Source organism: Patella vulgata, chromosome 1 (genome assembly GCF_932274485.2).
Source record: "Patella vulgata chromosome 1, xgPatVulg1.2, whole genome shotgun sequence".
Lineage (NCBI taxonomy): Eukaryota > Metazoa > Mollusca > Gastropoda > Patellidae > Patella > Patella vulgata.
Window position 1 is genome coordinate 80,695,375 of NC_065879.2, and position 17,150 is coordinate 80,712,524.

The following is a 17,150-nucleotide window of genomic DNA, read 5'->3' on the forward strand; positions in this document are numbered from 1 at the left end:
TTTCTCTCTCTCTATTCATAAATATTTGCAACTTGGTGAAAGGAGTTTGTGCTAGATAGTATTGTGATAAACCCATTATATATTGTGTCCATATTTTAAAACTGCTAAGTGCTAACTCAAAAAATCCCAATTATATGTACATTATTCTGTGTTAATTTGTTTAAATATCTTACAATGAACACAACAAAACTATGTTTGAACAACTTGTAAATTATAATCCTTGCTAAGAATGCAATTATACCAAAACGTTTTTTGTGTTTTTCTTAAAAAATGAAAAATGACTTGCAAGGTTTTTCCATGCCACCGACGATACATTATATATACATTTATACAGTCAGCCCCAAAATGTCTAGTTAAGCAGTTTTGATAAAACGATAAGCTCAAGCCTGTGCTAGTATTAAACGATAAACTCTAGAATTGGAATATACAGGTTAGGAAGGGGAAGAAAACAATAGTCTTAAATTAAACATGAGATATAGAAATATGTTACCTTTAATCTTTTAGTCAGCCGCAAAATGTAGGTTAACTGCAGTTTTGATGAAATGATAAACTCCCATGTGTGCCATTATAAAACGATATACTCTGTCTATCATTATAAAACAAGTAAAGGTATATAATTAACTAGTCATGCTGTCATATCCTGGGTGATTGACAGGTGTGTTATTATTAATAGACGAGATTAAGTCACAGTGTAGTTAATCTTGTGTTATTCTATTAGGGTTAAATCTAGTCGGGTGGTAAAAAGGATTATATTTTTGTTATTGTTCAGTAGAGCTAGTCTATATAAATTGATTTGAAAAAATCACTCATGTTAGATTAGATTAGATTACTATCATGTATGCGTATGTCTATATATTGTATGTATTTTGTCAATTGTTGAATGGAGCCATGGTGGCTTAGTGAGTAGGACGTTGGCTTGCTAACCTGGAGGTTCTGCGTTCGATCCTGAGTTGGCCGAGATAGTTCGTCTGGATTTTTTGGCGTGGTCCCCCTTGTCAGTGGTGCAAAGGGCCTGGCATTCATCTCAAAGAAGCCTTGGCTGTTCTAATTCAATATAAGAGTATCTTTTGTCTACTCTCTCTTTTACTATCTCACTCTGTCGGCTGACTAGGGAAAAATGTTTAGTTGCTTGAATGGGCCAAAAAAATGAAGTTGACTCTTGTACTGGTTGGTGTGCATCCAGAATAATTGTCTTTACTACACTAGGATCTGGAAGAGTTGTTATATTACCGGTGTTCTGGTTGAAGTGAGGGATTAGCCAATGAAACAGTCTGCTACAGCGAGTTCTTGGCATGCCATGCACGGAACTGTGGGTAAAGCACTCGAAATGTCAACGTTGATTGATTAATTAATGTCTGATGTCATAGGGTCAAAAGCCGCTCGTATGATCCCTGACACGACCTTCCAGTACAATTTGTCAGATCTTCATGTAGTAGAGGCCATCGAAAGTATAAAAAAAATCAGATTGATATAAAATGAGATAAAGGCACATATATATGCTATTATAACTCTGCTAAGCTTTATTGATATACATATTATTACATATAAGGAATTGGAGGAACTAATGAATATTAATGAGGTATAAGAATGGGTAACTATTGGTATATATATTAAACTATATAGTATAGAAACTATAGGACATTACAGAAATGTTACACCCATTTTATGTCATATCATTGCAGTGACAGAGGGAATCAAGTTAAATAAAAGTTTAAAGTAACAATTTATTATTTGCATTGTTTGTTAAAATATCAAATTTCTCACAGTTTCATCCATGCTAATGTACTTAGATTGATTATTTCATATATGATTAAAAAATCAAAATATTAACGCTAGATAATGTTCAGGCAATAAATTTTTGTGGACAACAAAATGGTATATTGCATATATAGCGGGCAGCATATAGATCGATGAAATTTCAATTCCACATACTAAGCCGAATTGAACCAATATTGGACTGATATTCCTATAACAGATTGATCTTTCACAATATTGTAGTACTTTGCAAGTGATTCTATATCTCTAGAATGATGCCTCAGGACTTTAATGTTAACTGATAACACAATATTCTTAATTAAACCCATTTCATTGTTTTTCATCTTATTACAGTGACAGAAGGAATCAAGTTAAACAAAAGCTTAATGTATGTTAACGAACATCACAATTGTTTAATGGACCAACAAAAAAAAGAAAATACCAAGTTAAAGCAACAGCTTATAGACTGTAATATTAAACTTAATCATCAGCCAATCAAAACACTGGAGACATTAGATCTAGAGGATAAAATTACCTGCCTTGAACGTTCACTAAATATTGTAAGTGGTTAACATACTTTTAAACTACCTTCAATTAAAAACGAAATTTGGAACTTAAAAATGATAAAAATTATAGCATATTTTTATTGTAATAGTGGCATATATTATTGGTTTTTGTATTGCAAAAAAAAACATCATTTGTTGGCGGATTGGAGACATTAGATCTAGAGGATAAGATTCTCCCTTGAACGTTCACTAATTTATATCGTAATTTGTTAACATGCCTTTTTTAACCACCTTCAATTAAAACAGAAATTTGGATCTTGAAAAAAAAAGTATGGTATATTATTGCAGTGGTACATATTTGTGGGGGGGGGGGGGGGGGGTATTGGTATCATATAAAAGAAATTCCTGTTGTTCCCTCACAAATTTCACAATGAGCTCTCTACTTGTGTGTGTGTATCTATATGGTTTTAAAAAAAACCATTAAGCACTGATCATATAAAACCAAACCGCCCTAACTAGGGCCTCTTAGACCGCCCTAAACCACCCTAAATAGGGCTGCTAACTAGGGCTGCTTAGACCGCCCTAAGCCACCCATCACGTGCACACATAATGTTTTTATAGTACAGAAAGCGGTCTAAGGAACAGCAGTTTTGATCTGTTCAGGGATGTTCTTGTGTATCAATATCCATTTTGTCTGATTTTCTTCAAGTAACTGGGGTAATTAATATTTACATGTACCAAGTGCTAAAGTTTTAATGTATTTGTATACATGGATTGCCTTTATCTTACTGAAATCAAAAGTTACTGCCCCTGTCACTGTAACCTTGGAATTAGACCACAGGAGAAATGTTTTCAAAGTGTTTGGCTAATCATAAAAAGAAACCCAATCACTGACATTGGAAACTTGAGTGCATATTGGTTGAGATTTTGTTCATCTAGTGTTAAAAAGAGGAACTGTATCAAAATTCAGTCTTTCATCAATTTTATGTTTAATTATTACCCCGGCCTCTGCCCGTACGCTTGAAAATCCTACTCGCGGATGACTAGATGTTAAATTCCATTCTATTGTCTGGTAATGCTAGGTTTTTATGTTTGTTCTTCAGGAGAAAGAATTAGGTTCAAAACTTCAGAAAGACTTGGAACAAAGCAACAAAAAATATCAGGTAAAACAGAATTTATACTTCACCTACTAATATGTTAGTCCTGAAATGACTTAGTTTGTTTTTAGTGGATATCAGACTCTCTCTCTCTCTCTGTGGTTCTGTCTGTAGCAATGCTGGCTCACTAACCAGGAGGTCCTGCGTTAAATATTGACAGAGAACCTGGCAAAGAACAGCATCTAGTCATTCGAATGAGAAAAAAAACAACTTAAAAGCATCCTTGGAAGTTAGAATTCGAAGAAGAATAACCAGAAACACTGATTTCGGGGCACTTGCCCTGGGTGCCAGATGAAGGATGCATAACTGATGGGTATTGGCAGTTAGACCATTGCCTCATGTAGTGCAATATATATTTGGTTAGTTAACAGTATAATAAAATTAACATTGTATTTTTGAGTTGATTTCATGGTGAAATTTGACTTGATTTTATGATGAAGTTTGAGCTGATTTCATGGTGAGGTTTGAGCTGATTTCATGGTGGGATTTCAGCTGATTTCATGGTGAAGTTTGAGCTGATTTCATGGTGAAGTTTGAGCTGATTTCATGATGAATTTTGAGCTGATTTCATGGTGAAGTTTGAGCTGATTTCATACTGAAATAGAACTGATTTCATGGTGAATTTTGAGCTGATTTCATGGTGAAGTTTGAGCAGATTTCATGGTGAAGTGTGAGCTGATTTCATGGTGAAGTTTGAGCTGATTTCATGGTGGGGTTTGAGCTGATTTCATGGTGAAGTTTAAGAAAATAGGTTGTCAATGTCATTGTCATCATTAGCCTGGTTGGTGCAGAAAAGTAGGACATATATTTCATTTCCATTAACTTTCTGCAATTGAGACTTTAAAGATTTTAAAACCTCTCATTTCTTCAAATGTTTATTTTTTTTACAGGAGTTATCAAAACTTTTACAAGAATCTCATGAACAAACGAGTAAACACCTAGCACATGCTAACAAACATCAAAATGAGGCTAAACAACTCAGGGACCAGTATGAAGAAGCCCAGGAAAATCTGACGAATCTGAGGTCAGAGTTCAAAAAGATGGAGAAAGAGCTGACTGAAGGAAAAAACAAACATGAAGTGGACTTAGCAGATTGGTCAGAAAAGGTAAGAAAACCTTCTAAAAGACATAGGATTAGGAGCCATGGTGGCTCAATGAGTAAAAGACATATAGGAATAGGATTACAGTTAGTTTTAATGGTTCAATTCCTTCATGTAATTTGCTTTTTTCTAATCCTCCAGGAGAAAGACTTTAACAAAGAAGTGTTGACATTGAGAGAAACACTTGCTGCTAAGGAATCAGCCATGTTGCAGTTGGAAGAAGTCAACAGTCAGTGGGCAAAGAAAAATATTGACTTAACTGTAGCACTGGAAACAGCTGAGGTAGGTGCATTTGTAGTTTTTAATAACAAGAGTTTTTGAAAGAAATGTCAAAATTCTAGAGTAGATGTTCAGATTTGAATGTTCATAATAACAAGTGTCCAGCTCACAAATTATTTTGTGAATCGTGAATCGGTTAATCTAGAGAATGGCTGTCATTTAACCAACCTGTGAAGTTATTGTTCAGGAAACAAGTACATAGTAATGGCAGTGGGACCACACCATACACAATTACACAATGCACATATCATGAGATCAAGTGTACATTATTATCCACAATTTCTTTTTTCTAGTGGATGGACCGATGGATGTTTCAGCCATGGATGTTTCGGTTACAGAGATTAAATATGTGCCAAATGTTGCTAATATAAGAGTTATCTGCTTATGGTTCTAAGACTATGTGGCTTAAGCACTGTCATTCTTTGGCAGAGGGGATAATGGCACCATGCCTCCAATTCACAGGGGCATCCAATCAAAGAGTCCAATTAAAATTGATTAATGTGGCTGATTATGGTTTCTATGGGGACATGCCATCCAGGAGTTCGCCACAGGTAATCACCAAATCTCTGCATGCCACTGAACTTTACTGGGACTTAAGAACATAATTTCTTAATAAATGTATAATTTCAGTCACGTTTGAATGTAGAAAAGTTTAACAAAGAGATCCAGATAGGTTCGTGTTACTCTAGTTTACAACCAGAGGGCACTCAGACTATAGTACCAGATAATCACATGGCTTCTCAAACATATTGTACACAAACCAGATCCACAACCACACAGTGTAGGCCTATCGTTCCAGCACTCGCAAACATCTGTACTCAAACACAGACTTTACAACCACCGACCAATCAAAATACACAGATGGATCCAATGGGTGAACAAAAACAACCAATCAGGGAATCTTTAACATCCACAACCAATATTGGCACACAGTTTGATTTAGTTAGAGTAATGTCCGTAAGCACACAAACCCAATCAACAAATGACGTCCAAGCAACACAGTTTGAATCTGGTTTAGCTTCAGGGCCGCAAAATGGAGCAGATGATGAACTATCCAATTGTTCGTTTCCAAGAAAACGAACCTCATTCCAATTAAATCCCATCCAAACTTCTGTTAGCACTAATGACAAAGAAAATTCGCAGAAGACATCAGAAAAAATGCAAGGGATGGAAAAGAAAAAAGTTTGGGGAGCTGAAGCAGCAGTTATTAATAGACAAGGTAACAGAGACTTAAATGCTTCAAGTGAAAAGACATTGAATTCCAAAGGACTTGATGATAATTCTTTTAGTGATATCCAGCATTCATCTCTACAAAAGTCTCCATCATCAATTTCTGATGATAATGTTCAAAATTCCTTCAATCAAGATTTGTCCAGATTACCCAGTCCCTCTAATACAAGTAAAAGAGGAATGACAAGATTAAGTTTGCCCTGTTCTTCCAGTCCTATAGACAACAAACCTGATATGAGCCTCCATCCCCTGCCAAAATATCCACGCTTAACGTACCTTGGACAAAGTACCCCAAAGACTGTGTCTTCACCTTATGGAAGAAAGAGTGGAACATCCAGTCCATTTCCTTCAATGGGTGTTAAAGCAGTTAATTCGAGAAAGGACAATTTATTCGGTAAGTCAGTTAATTAGGAATTTACAAAATCTCTTTTTTAACCTCAAACAAGGACACAAAAGATGTTCTGTTTGAAATTTTTGACATGGATTAAGCTTTCAGATATGTAAGAAATAAAAGAGCAAAAATAGCGAAAACAGTGGAACAAATTGTGAGAGATATAATTGTGCCGAACAAAGCCTGAATTGAGGTATGAAGTAGACATTGTCATTCGCACAAAACAACTCTTGTCTTTCAGAAATAAAAGAAGCTACTGCCCGGACAAAATTCTTCTACCTCACATGGCACACGTATTCCATAGAAATAGAAATTACCTTAAGTTTTTTCTCAAAATGACAGAAATATTGTGTTGATGAGGTGTTAAACCTTGTTCCATTCCATGTTTATTTTTTCTAATACTTCTGACAACACTTCTTACAAACATGTAGCTAACATGCTCTGTACTTTTTAAAAATACTTATCTCACCCAAGAATAGTAGGACATTAAACTCCCATTTCATTTAATTTGCTAATCTCATGCACTTCAATGATTTCTTTTCCACAGGAGGTCCTATTTTAGCAGATTTTTGTGGATCAGAGGATCTTGGTCAATCTCCAGAACTTAGTAATACCAGCGTTAGAAGAGGTAACTATATATAACCACCCAGATGAATAATTCAAACACAATTCAAACCTGTTTGGCAGGGAACAGTATCTAATCCTTAGGATGGGATGAAAAATCGAAGTCCCGTGCAGTACTCACTCGAAGTTCCATTTTTTTCTGCCAGATTTTCATTTAAGTTTTATACCATATAAATCGCCAGATTAACAATTGTATTTTTATTTTTATCAGAACTGGCGATCAGCAGCATGATCAAGCGTTGGTCCTGTGTACAACATTGAGTCTCAGGACCATTGATATTTGGAATTTGAAATAAGAGTAAGCTGTAACAACGCTGTTCTGACCTAACTTACCCTCTTAGCTCACTGCATTGCATATGCCCAAACTATGATGTTTAACCCCATTTCACTGCAAATCATTTTCTAAAACCAATTATATATTTTATACACCTGTTAAATAGAATTTGTTAAGAACAAATACAATTTTTTTGTAAAAGAACAAATAGAATACTGTTTTTAAATGATGCATAAATGATGCATTTTGACTGTGACATTGTTTTTCCCCCAAATCTTGAAATAACCCTTATATCTTTGATTTTGGAAAACAACTTAGGTCCAATTTGTCTGGAGTGAATTTCACTAAAAATTATGTCACCTAAATTCAAGGGAGATAAATCACTTATGAAACAGCTTTTAAACAAGAAGTATCCTTGTTGTTCTAGGGGCTAGACAAGTTACCTATACTTTATATCTTTTGGTGATTTGGGGTGATTAGAAAAACAAATTGTCCTGTGTACTTAGTGGTGTGCAAACTTTCCCACATTAATACTGCATGGCATCTGTTCCATCTTCATTAGCTCGGTTGGTGCAGAAAAGTAGGACGTTAAACATCATTTCATTTAATTTGGTTTCTCTAGAAAGAGAATAGGGGCAACTTTGTATGTGAATGAGGTAAATATTTAAACTAATACTAGTCAGAGTTAACCCTATATACTTTCCAGTGTATATAAATATAATTGGAGAGAGAGAGAGTGTTTAAAATGTTTAATGTTTGGAAGGACAAATGGTTAGCACGTGCGTGCGCTGGATCATAAGGTCTGTCATCGAGGCAACTGGGGTGGTTTCGATTTCCCGGTTGTACATAACAAGGAGTAGGGTCGCCTGTCCAACCTTGTGCGTTTTCTCTGGGTCCCCCGGTTTCCTCCCACTGCTAAAGACCCCTACGTGCAAGCAAATTATTGAAATAAAAATGAACTTTATGTTAGTACCGAAAAGACCTAGTTTGTGTCGAGAGGGCGTTAAACCCCATTTCTCTCTCTCTCTCTCTCTCTCTCTCTCTCTCTCAATTTCATTTCAATAGTTTGCTTCCACGTATGGGTCTTGAGCAGTGGGAGGAAACAGGAAGACCCAGATAAAACCCAAAAGGTTCACAGTCGACCCAACTCCTTGTCACGTCTTCGAGTGACTAAAATTATATACACATATGACACAATTCGATGGAATACAATTACTGTTTATTACAAATGCTAGCTTCCCACAATTTGCAGTACAATTGAAATTGTAACATGGACGGGGAATCGTTGAACAAGCAGATTGTTTTCTCTCTAGTAGACTGGCTAAAGCTTAACCGTGCAATAACTAGACATTTTCAATGTTATTGCCCACTTTTGCTGGTTTACACTTAGTTTTAGTAGAAATCATATAGATAAGTAGGGTGGTTTTTCTGTGCAATAACAACAAGCATGTTGAGCAGGGTGGTCAATGTTACAAGTCATTTATAGCACGCTTCATTCGTTAACAGGTTTAACAACTCCGCCTACGGCCTCTGTGGTTAAACCTGTTAACTCATGAAAGCCGTGCTATAAATATAACTTGTGGAGTAATTGTGGTGATTCTATCAGATCATATCATATATTGTGGTCAGTCCTAGCAATCGTGTTGATCATATCGAAACATATCCGAACATATCTGCACGTACCACATTGATGACTCAATAGGGACAATCCTATTGTAACGACAGTGGGAACCTAGTTTAAGCGATGTTTTGATAAGGCTTCTCTAGTCTTGATCATGCAATAATGAAATTTTGTGTTGACCAGAAGTTAAATCAAATTTCTTTCTTTTTAAAATTAAAAACAATTGGTGACATCTTTTTAATTATTCAGGAAGCCTTTTAAAACAACAAGCATCATCTAATTTACAATCTACTAAAGGTATATTAAAAGGTAAGTGAATATGTCACTGGGTCACAAACTAGAAGGCGTGGGGTTTGAATGTTGTGAGAACCAAGGTGGCTTAGAGAGCAAAACACTGGTCAACTAACCAAGAGGTTCGAGGTTCAATCCTTGGGATTTTTCAGCCTTGGTTCCCCTAGTTAGTACTGACGGAGGTCCTGGTGAGGAACAGATTCAAAGTCATTTGGACAGGATCAAAAAAATGAGGTGCCATGCACACATAGGTGGTGACTCATTATCCAGGAGGTCATGGGGTTCAATCCTGGTGCTGGCCGAGAAAGATCCTTTGGATTTTCCAGTGTGGTTTCTGACAAAGAACATTTAGTCGTTTGGATGGGACAGACCACCAAGGTCTCATACATGTCGTTGTGTACATAAAAGAACCCTTGACAGTTAAAATTTTATGAATAGTAAGTGTAAACGCTTCATTCCAGCCAAAAATTTCTCTCATAGCACAATATATGCATGTTTTCAGGTCCTTTGAATTTTAAAACCAAAAGTAATCGTAAGTCTGTTCAGTTCCTCGAGGGTCATGAAGAACAAGAATTTACAGTCATTTCACCAGAATTATCGTCAAGTAATGAAACCAGAGATGATTTTGAAACTTCAGCTGATTACGATTTCCATGTCTCTAGGACAGATTCTTCTCCAACCTCAACCCAAAACCAGAACCAGACCCAAAGCCCATCTTATTCTACTCCAGTATCAAGTAGTAAAACCGCATTGTCAGAAGATCAAGCTGAAGTGGAAGAGTTTAGGGATCACGTTAAGCGTGTCCACCAAGCTTTAAATTCCTTCAATGACAATTATGATTTTTAGTCTGTTGTTACTTCAGCATGGTCTGATTCTTCAGCCCTGCATAAAGTGAAAAGGTGTTCATCAAGCCATCAATTCCTTCAATGAAAATTATGATATTTAGCCATTTCTTGCTCCAACATGGACTGATTCTTCAGTCCTGCTGTGTTCATCAAGCCTCCAATTCATTCAATTAAAATTACAGTTATTGTCTTTTGTTGCTTCAGCATTGACTGATTCATGAGCCCTGCATGAGCTGCATTCAAGTAATGTGCTGACATTGGGTATTGGAAGATCTTGATAAAAAAATAATAATGGAAAAAGTCACATTTGTTTGTTATTATGAAAACTATTGTTATTACTTTATTTACATTATGTACAAATCAATGGAAACTAATTTCTTTTTTAAATGGCCATTATTTAATTTTGAAGTCATTAAGTTTAATCAATTTTAATGTATCTTTTTTAGTGATCATACTTTTAATTATGTTCATTTGATTTTTATCTTTGCTTCTTTCACCTTTAAGTGGAGGCACAGTGGGTTACTAATCAGCAGGTTCCGGGTAGGATCAAGGTTTTGTCGGAGAAAATTACTCAGAAGAATTTTCCAGTGTGGTTTCCCTTTGTCTGGTGCAGGATGAAGGGCCTGGCATGGAACACTGTCTAGTCATTTGGGGATACGAAAAACTGTTGGTATGCATGTTAAAAACTTTGGCAGTTTTGGAAATGTGGCTGTCTGGGCAAAATTCACCCATTGCACAATATTTGGGGTCTCCATTGGCCTGGTATGAGCAGAAAAATAAAACCCCATTTCATTTTAATCTGGAAGCTTTCAAAGAACAGAAGCATCATTTTGTATCCAACTGTTCATGGTCCCACTAATCTGAGGCTGTATTCGGGCTGCCTATTAAATCATTGTTCAAATTTGTTACTTTTAAATTGTTAGATTTTGTTAAAATATTGAATTATTGTTGTTTTTGTTATCAGAATTTATTATATTTAATGTTATGGTATTAGATAATATTTTTTTTAAATGAATATCTTGAAAATAAATTTTAAGAATTAAAATAAATTTTATTGTTATAGTTGCTGCAGTATTGTGCAGAAGTTGGTGCTGGGGGTGGGGGTGCAACTTCTTGATTATATGCTTCCAAGACTCGAGTTTATGGCCTATTGTACTCAGAAATATGGGGTTATATTGGTCAAACAGGACAATTTCAAATTTCAAAAAACGTTGATTGATTGGATAACCCCTAAAAGAAATGCACAGGGCCATCACCGCTTCTGCCTCTGTCTCTGTATGGCACTGCGTTTCTGTATTTTCGTTGTTTATAAATTATGCTTGTAATAATGTGGCCAAACCAACACAGCAGGTATTTAATTGACTAGAAGCTTAAGTCCGGAAATCATTAAATAGATAGTATTACTACACTGTTGGTAATTAAGCAAGCCCGCAGCCAGAGTCCGGACCTAGGGGGTAGGGGTTGGGGGGGGGGCAAAAACAAGGAAGTCGATGGGGGGGGGGGGGGCAACACCCTACACAATAGATAGCGGTATGGAAATAACACTGGAGAGAGGGAAGGGGCCTTGGGGTGCCCCTGCTTCAATATTTTGAAAAGTAGATAGCCTTCAATTTTTGGACTTTGAGAGAGACTAATCTAACATTACTACAAAATCTAACCACAGAATCATTTCTTCGAGTTGTGACGTGTACAAGTATGCCATCTGATTTCAAATGTATGGATTGTAGACAATATATGTGTAAAATGTGTAAACAAGTGCATGATAAGTTATCGGTGTGTAGGGACCATGTTGTAGTTGAAGCCGTTGATGCGAAGAGCAGATTGAAGGGAAATGGAAATGATTCAATAAAACAGAGATTTTCGCCGATTCCTAAAGACATGTCCAGACAATAAAGGAATATTGCAACGATTGGCTAATACCGATGTCCATGAGATTGTTCCTCTCCAATCATAACGGACATGCCTTTTTAGATTTACAAGATATCGGCGTGCATGTTGAAAGAAGATATTGGAAGGTATATGGAAAAACTTAAACATCATGCTGTTTCACTGAGGAAGAAATTATCAGAATTGACACAAATGACTAAATCTGCTTGAAATAACGTTGATCTGCAAGTTAGAAAGATTTGCCCCGAGGCACAGAAGCTTGGACGGATTATGAAAAACAAAATGTTGATTATCAATCAGGAAGAAAATCGGAAATTTTCAAAACTGATTGAAGACAACGAACAATTGATCGATGACCTTAAAGCAAGTGTGGAATTTTCAGCAAATGTTTTAGTTGATAGGTCCATTATTGTAACATTTTCACATGGCTATAACATTTTCATTTTTATTACATTTTCACATTGCTATAACATTTTCACGCTGTTATAAAATTTTACATTGTTATAATATTTTCACTCTGTTCTGGCATTTTAACATTGTTATAACATTTTCACACTGTTATAACACTGTTATAGCATTTTTACACTGTTATAACATTTTTACATTAGATTTTCACATTGTTATAACTTTTTTATTGATATAGCATTTTCACAATGTTATAACATTTTCACATTGTTATTGTATTTTAATATTTAATAATAACATTTTAACAATGTTATTACATTTTAACTGTTGTAACAATTTCATATTGCTGACTCATCAGTGTGTTAACAGTTTCGCATTGCTGTAATAGTTCCACTGTGCTATAATATTCAAAGGTGTTGGGACCCACAGTGGAGCATAGAGTAAGATACTGGCCGAAAACTTCCTCGTGATTTTTCATCATGGTTTCAGTGGTGCCGAACATAGAAGTGACAGGCAAGAGCATCTAATCGTCCGAATGAGACGACAGCCCATAGCCCTGTGTTGGCATGAAAGAACACTTAATATTTGGAATTCGATGAAGAGTAGACAGGAACCTCGCATAATTTCCCTCGTAGCACACTGCATGGCGTCTTCGTTACACTTTCACTCATAGCACACTGCATGGCGTCATCGGTACAATTTCACCCATAGCACACTGCATGACTTTATCGGTACAATTTCACTCATAGCACACTGCATGACGTTATCGGTACAATTTCACTCATAGCACACTGCATGGCGTTATCGGTACAATTTCACTCATAGCACACTGCATGACGTTATCGACACAATTTCACTCATAGCCTACAGCATGGCGTCATCGGTACAATTTCACTCGTAGTACATTGCATGATGTTTGGTACACGATAGGAAAATAATATCTAAATGATATCATATCATCTTTGACACGTGGCGGGATTAATTACACCCGTACCATGCCAGCTGTCACTTGTGACATGATAGTTGATTCATGTAATGTATGTTGTCTTATATAGCAATTTGTACAGAAAGCTAATCTAGCATTACGTAATACCCAGCGGTGTAGTCATATTGACATCTGACAAGGGTCAAGGGTATAAAGAAGAGATCGGGAAGTTAGTTAGTAAGTTAAGTTGGGACCATGCAGGTCCCAATTTAAGACCAGAACTCAATGTGAGTTAGTATGGAATAGCATAGTCCAGGCCAGAGCATCTAAGTTAGCACTCAAGGCCAGCTAGCAAAGAAGTCATTAAATAAGGAGTCTTTGTACATTATATGTTTAGATGAATAACAAAAGTATCATATGAAGTAAAACCAGTGTTGTCGTCATAAACCGGAAGAACCAAAACTGTATAACACGTTATCGGCACAATTTTATTCATAGCATTCCATGGCGTCATCGATACAATTTCACTCATAGCACGCTGCATGGCGTCATCGGTACAATTTCATTCATAGCACACTGCATGATGTCATCGGTACAATTTTACTCATAGTACACTGCATGGCGTCATCCGTACAATTTCACTCATTGCACACAGCATGGCGTTATCGACACAATTTCACTCATAGCACACAGCATGGCTTTCTCGGCGGATTACCCATGGCTCACGTGGGGTGCCCGAGGTTTAGGGGCTCCTTAGACAGTTAAAATACAGATTTACTGCAAAAATTATATAAATGTATTAGTTAAAAAGAGATTTAACTAAAATATATCCAACTATGTTTATTTTTCGTTTTATTTATATTATATTTTGATTTACATATTTCAATTATCGTATTTGCGCTTGTGTGGTATTATATCATTTTGAACCGAATGAGCCTAGTGAATCTACAATTTTGGCATTGTTGAACATTGAAGGGATTTTACTCAGGAATTGGATTTTCCGGACGGCACATACACAACTATACTTGAAGTTTACTCAAGAACAATTTGATATTTGACATTTTGCTAACCATGGAGCATTCGGTGATTAGAGATTGTACATTTTAGTTTAATCTGCATTATGCATTGACATCAACAAATACTGAATAATATGTATGTATTTATATAATTCAATTTTCATATAAACTTAACCGAATTTCTTTTTGGGGGCGGGGGGTGGCTAGGGTCCCCCTATTTACATGTTTGCGCCAGAGCTCCGTCCTAATCCGGCACTGCATGGTACAAGTTGGTGCAGAAAAATAGGATGATAAACCTCATTTCATTTTATTTCCATTTCCATAGAAAAAACATTTAACAGATGTGCATCTACATATAATTAACGACCGTATATTTATAGTTTTTGCATGATACAATAAACAAAGATTATATTAATATTTAAATTAGTTTGAGTATATGTGAATATAAGATTATATCGTTAGATACAGATGACCGTTTTCAATTTCAATGTCCGACAAAATGATGCATGAATATTATTCTTTCGTGGCTATCCTGCGCTTATTTCGGTACGGGTGGGGGCGGGGGAAGCTTCCGTCGTTTTTCTTCAAAGATCTGTGATTGGCGGGCTGTTGGGAAGAGTCTGGATTTCCTCATGGGTAATGGTCTGTTGCCATTCTGTCCTGTACTAGTTTCTGAGCGTTGACTTGGCCCTAGACGGAGATGAAAGGAAACTAAAGTTTGCATTAAGGTTTCTGTGTTTTCGATATCGTCGGCACTTGGTGTGGGTGGTGGTGGTGGGAGGCTTGCTCTCTTTATTGATAAATATCGCGATCTCCTCAAACTGGAAGCTCCCCCATCACCTGTTTTTTGAGTGGTCATCTGCTTTCTTAAACAAACCTGTTCCTTATGTGCACCGGACCCATCGTCAGTGTCCACTTCATTCCTTCGCTCTTCCGAAATCTGACAATTATCACCTGAGTTGGTCACATTAGTCTCTCTGAATTTTAAATCAGACCTCTGTGATGTTCTACGAGCGGATTTCCTGAGTACCACCTCAGGGTATTCATCAGCATCATCCATAATTGACGCAAAGAGATACTTCACTAGTTTGGTCTTAGGTTGTTAACAATAAATGTCTTATCTTGTAAACTGGAACAGCTGGATCAACTGGTGTTCATCTCATCTCAGCTTTTTTCTACTAAAATAGAAAAATAAAAACGATAGTAACATCCACAACTGAAGTCCTGCAGGTCGAAGTACCGTAAATAAGACATGATTTGCATATAATCAGGTTTAAACTCGTATTAAGGTAAATAAAGATCAATTGAGTACAATTCTCAGGTTTAAGCTGGCAATAACGTAATATACAAGTTTGCTGAGCAAAGTTTAAGCTCGTAATAACGTATATACATGATGAGTTGACTACGATACTTAAGTGTAACTCATAATAAAGTAAATACAAGATTGGCTGAGTGCTATACTCATGTTTAACCTCTTAATAACGTAAATACAAGATTATCTGAGTGCTTTACTCATGTTTAAGCGCTTGATAACGTAAATACAAGATTAGCTGTCATGAGTGCTATTACTCATGTTTGAGCTCTTAATAACGTAAATACAAGATGGTTTGAGTATTATACTCATGTTTAGGATCGCTAGAACGTAAATACAATATGAGTGAAGTTAAGGCTCGTAATAAGTACACGGGCCTAAAACATGTGTTGAGTTCGATACACACGATTACCGTGAATAAGGCACGATTCGAGTTGTATTTTGAAGTGAAGAGACCCTTTATTATCTCATTAAATAAGACATGACTCGAAGGCTGCGTAACCAACACCCATATTATATATAATGTAACACATGTAATATCAAAGGAAATGCCCTTACGCTTAGTGGAAATCCAAATAAATTTAAAAATCATAAAATATATCTCACCCTAAACAGTTCCAGCCATCTTCCTCTTTGCTAATGTCATTAGATTTGTCATTAGTAACAGTGAATATAGCTCAGTATTTTTGGCAATGTCTTCCTCCCTTTATATTATATTATCATAAATCGTGAATTTGGCAGTGGCCACCGGCTCATTTCATTGTTGTTCGCTAGAAAAGTTTGGAAACTAGTCATTACACAAGAATGTGTATTGTTGTGATATAAAGCATTGCATTTCTTTTTACGTTACTTTACTCGGAGAATATGTCTTGTCTAATATTGTGTCATGTTCCTACACCATTTGTTCTGTCTGTGTCATGATCTGCAGTTCTCCTGTCCAGGCAATATTTCACTCATAGAACACCCAATTTCATTTCACAATACGTCCGTCTTGTCTAATATACTGGTATTTTAAAACTATGATTTGACACAGGTGTGGTTTAAAACTCGTATCCAATGGGCTATAGAGTGTGTGTAGTTATGACTGTGTGATTGTGACTTTGCACGAAGGCCCTGCTCGGAGGGTGTCGTTGTTGTGTACTTGAAAGCGACATGCATCACTACCCGTCAGGCTGTGGGTGAGAGTTATAAATGGATGTGGGTTGGCTGGTCGGTACAGCCGGTCCAGCTAGAAAACGAATATACCTTCCACAGCATTGGAATTATATTGCGTTGAAACAAACTTAATTTTTTAACCCCCTTTTTTTATAATGTAAGGGAATGAGTTACGATTGCTGCTATTGAGACGCGTTCGTACATTTATATAAAGAGACTGTCCCCAAATAAAGTGTAAGTGATAAAGGGAAGTAATCATACTTTAACTGTATCTTTTAAACCAGGGTCAGGTCTAAATATTATGGCCACCTGCAGATTTCGTTATATGGTCACGAGATGTAAACAGGGTTAGGGCACGTGATTGTTGTCAAGGATTG

General features: G+C 36.3%; 1 long non-coding RNA gene across 1 annotated transcript; it reads right to left on the bottom strand.

Moving 5' to 3' along the window:
- Positions 1–14,597: 14,597 nt before the first annotated feature.
- On the bottom strand, positions 14,598–16,690 carry LOC126825077 (uncharacterized). The gene is made up of 2 exons (XR_007681782.2): positions 16,225–16,690; positions 14,598–15,484 (listed from the first exon to the last, which is right to left on the bottom strand). It is a non-coding gene; the product is annotated as an uncharacterized LOC126825077 (long non-coding RNA).
- Between the last annotated feature and the right edge of the window lie 460 nt (positions 16,691–17,150).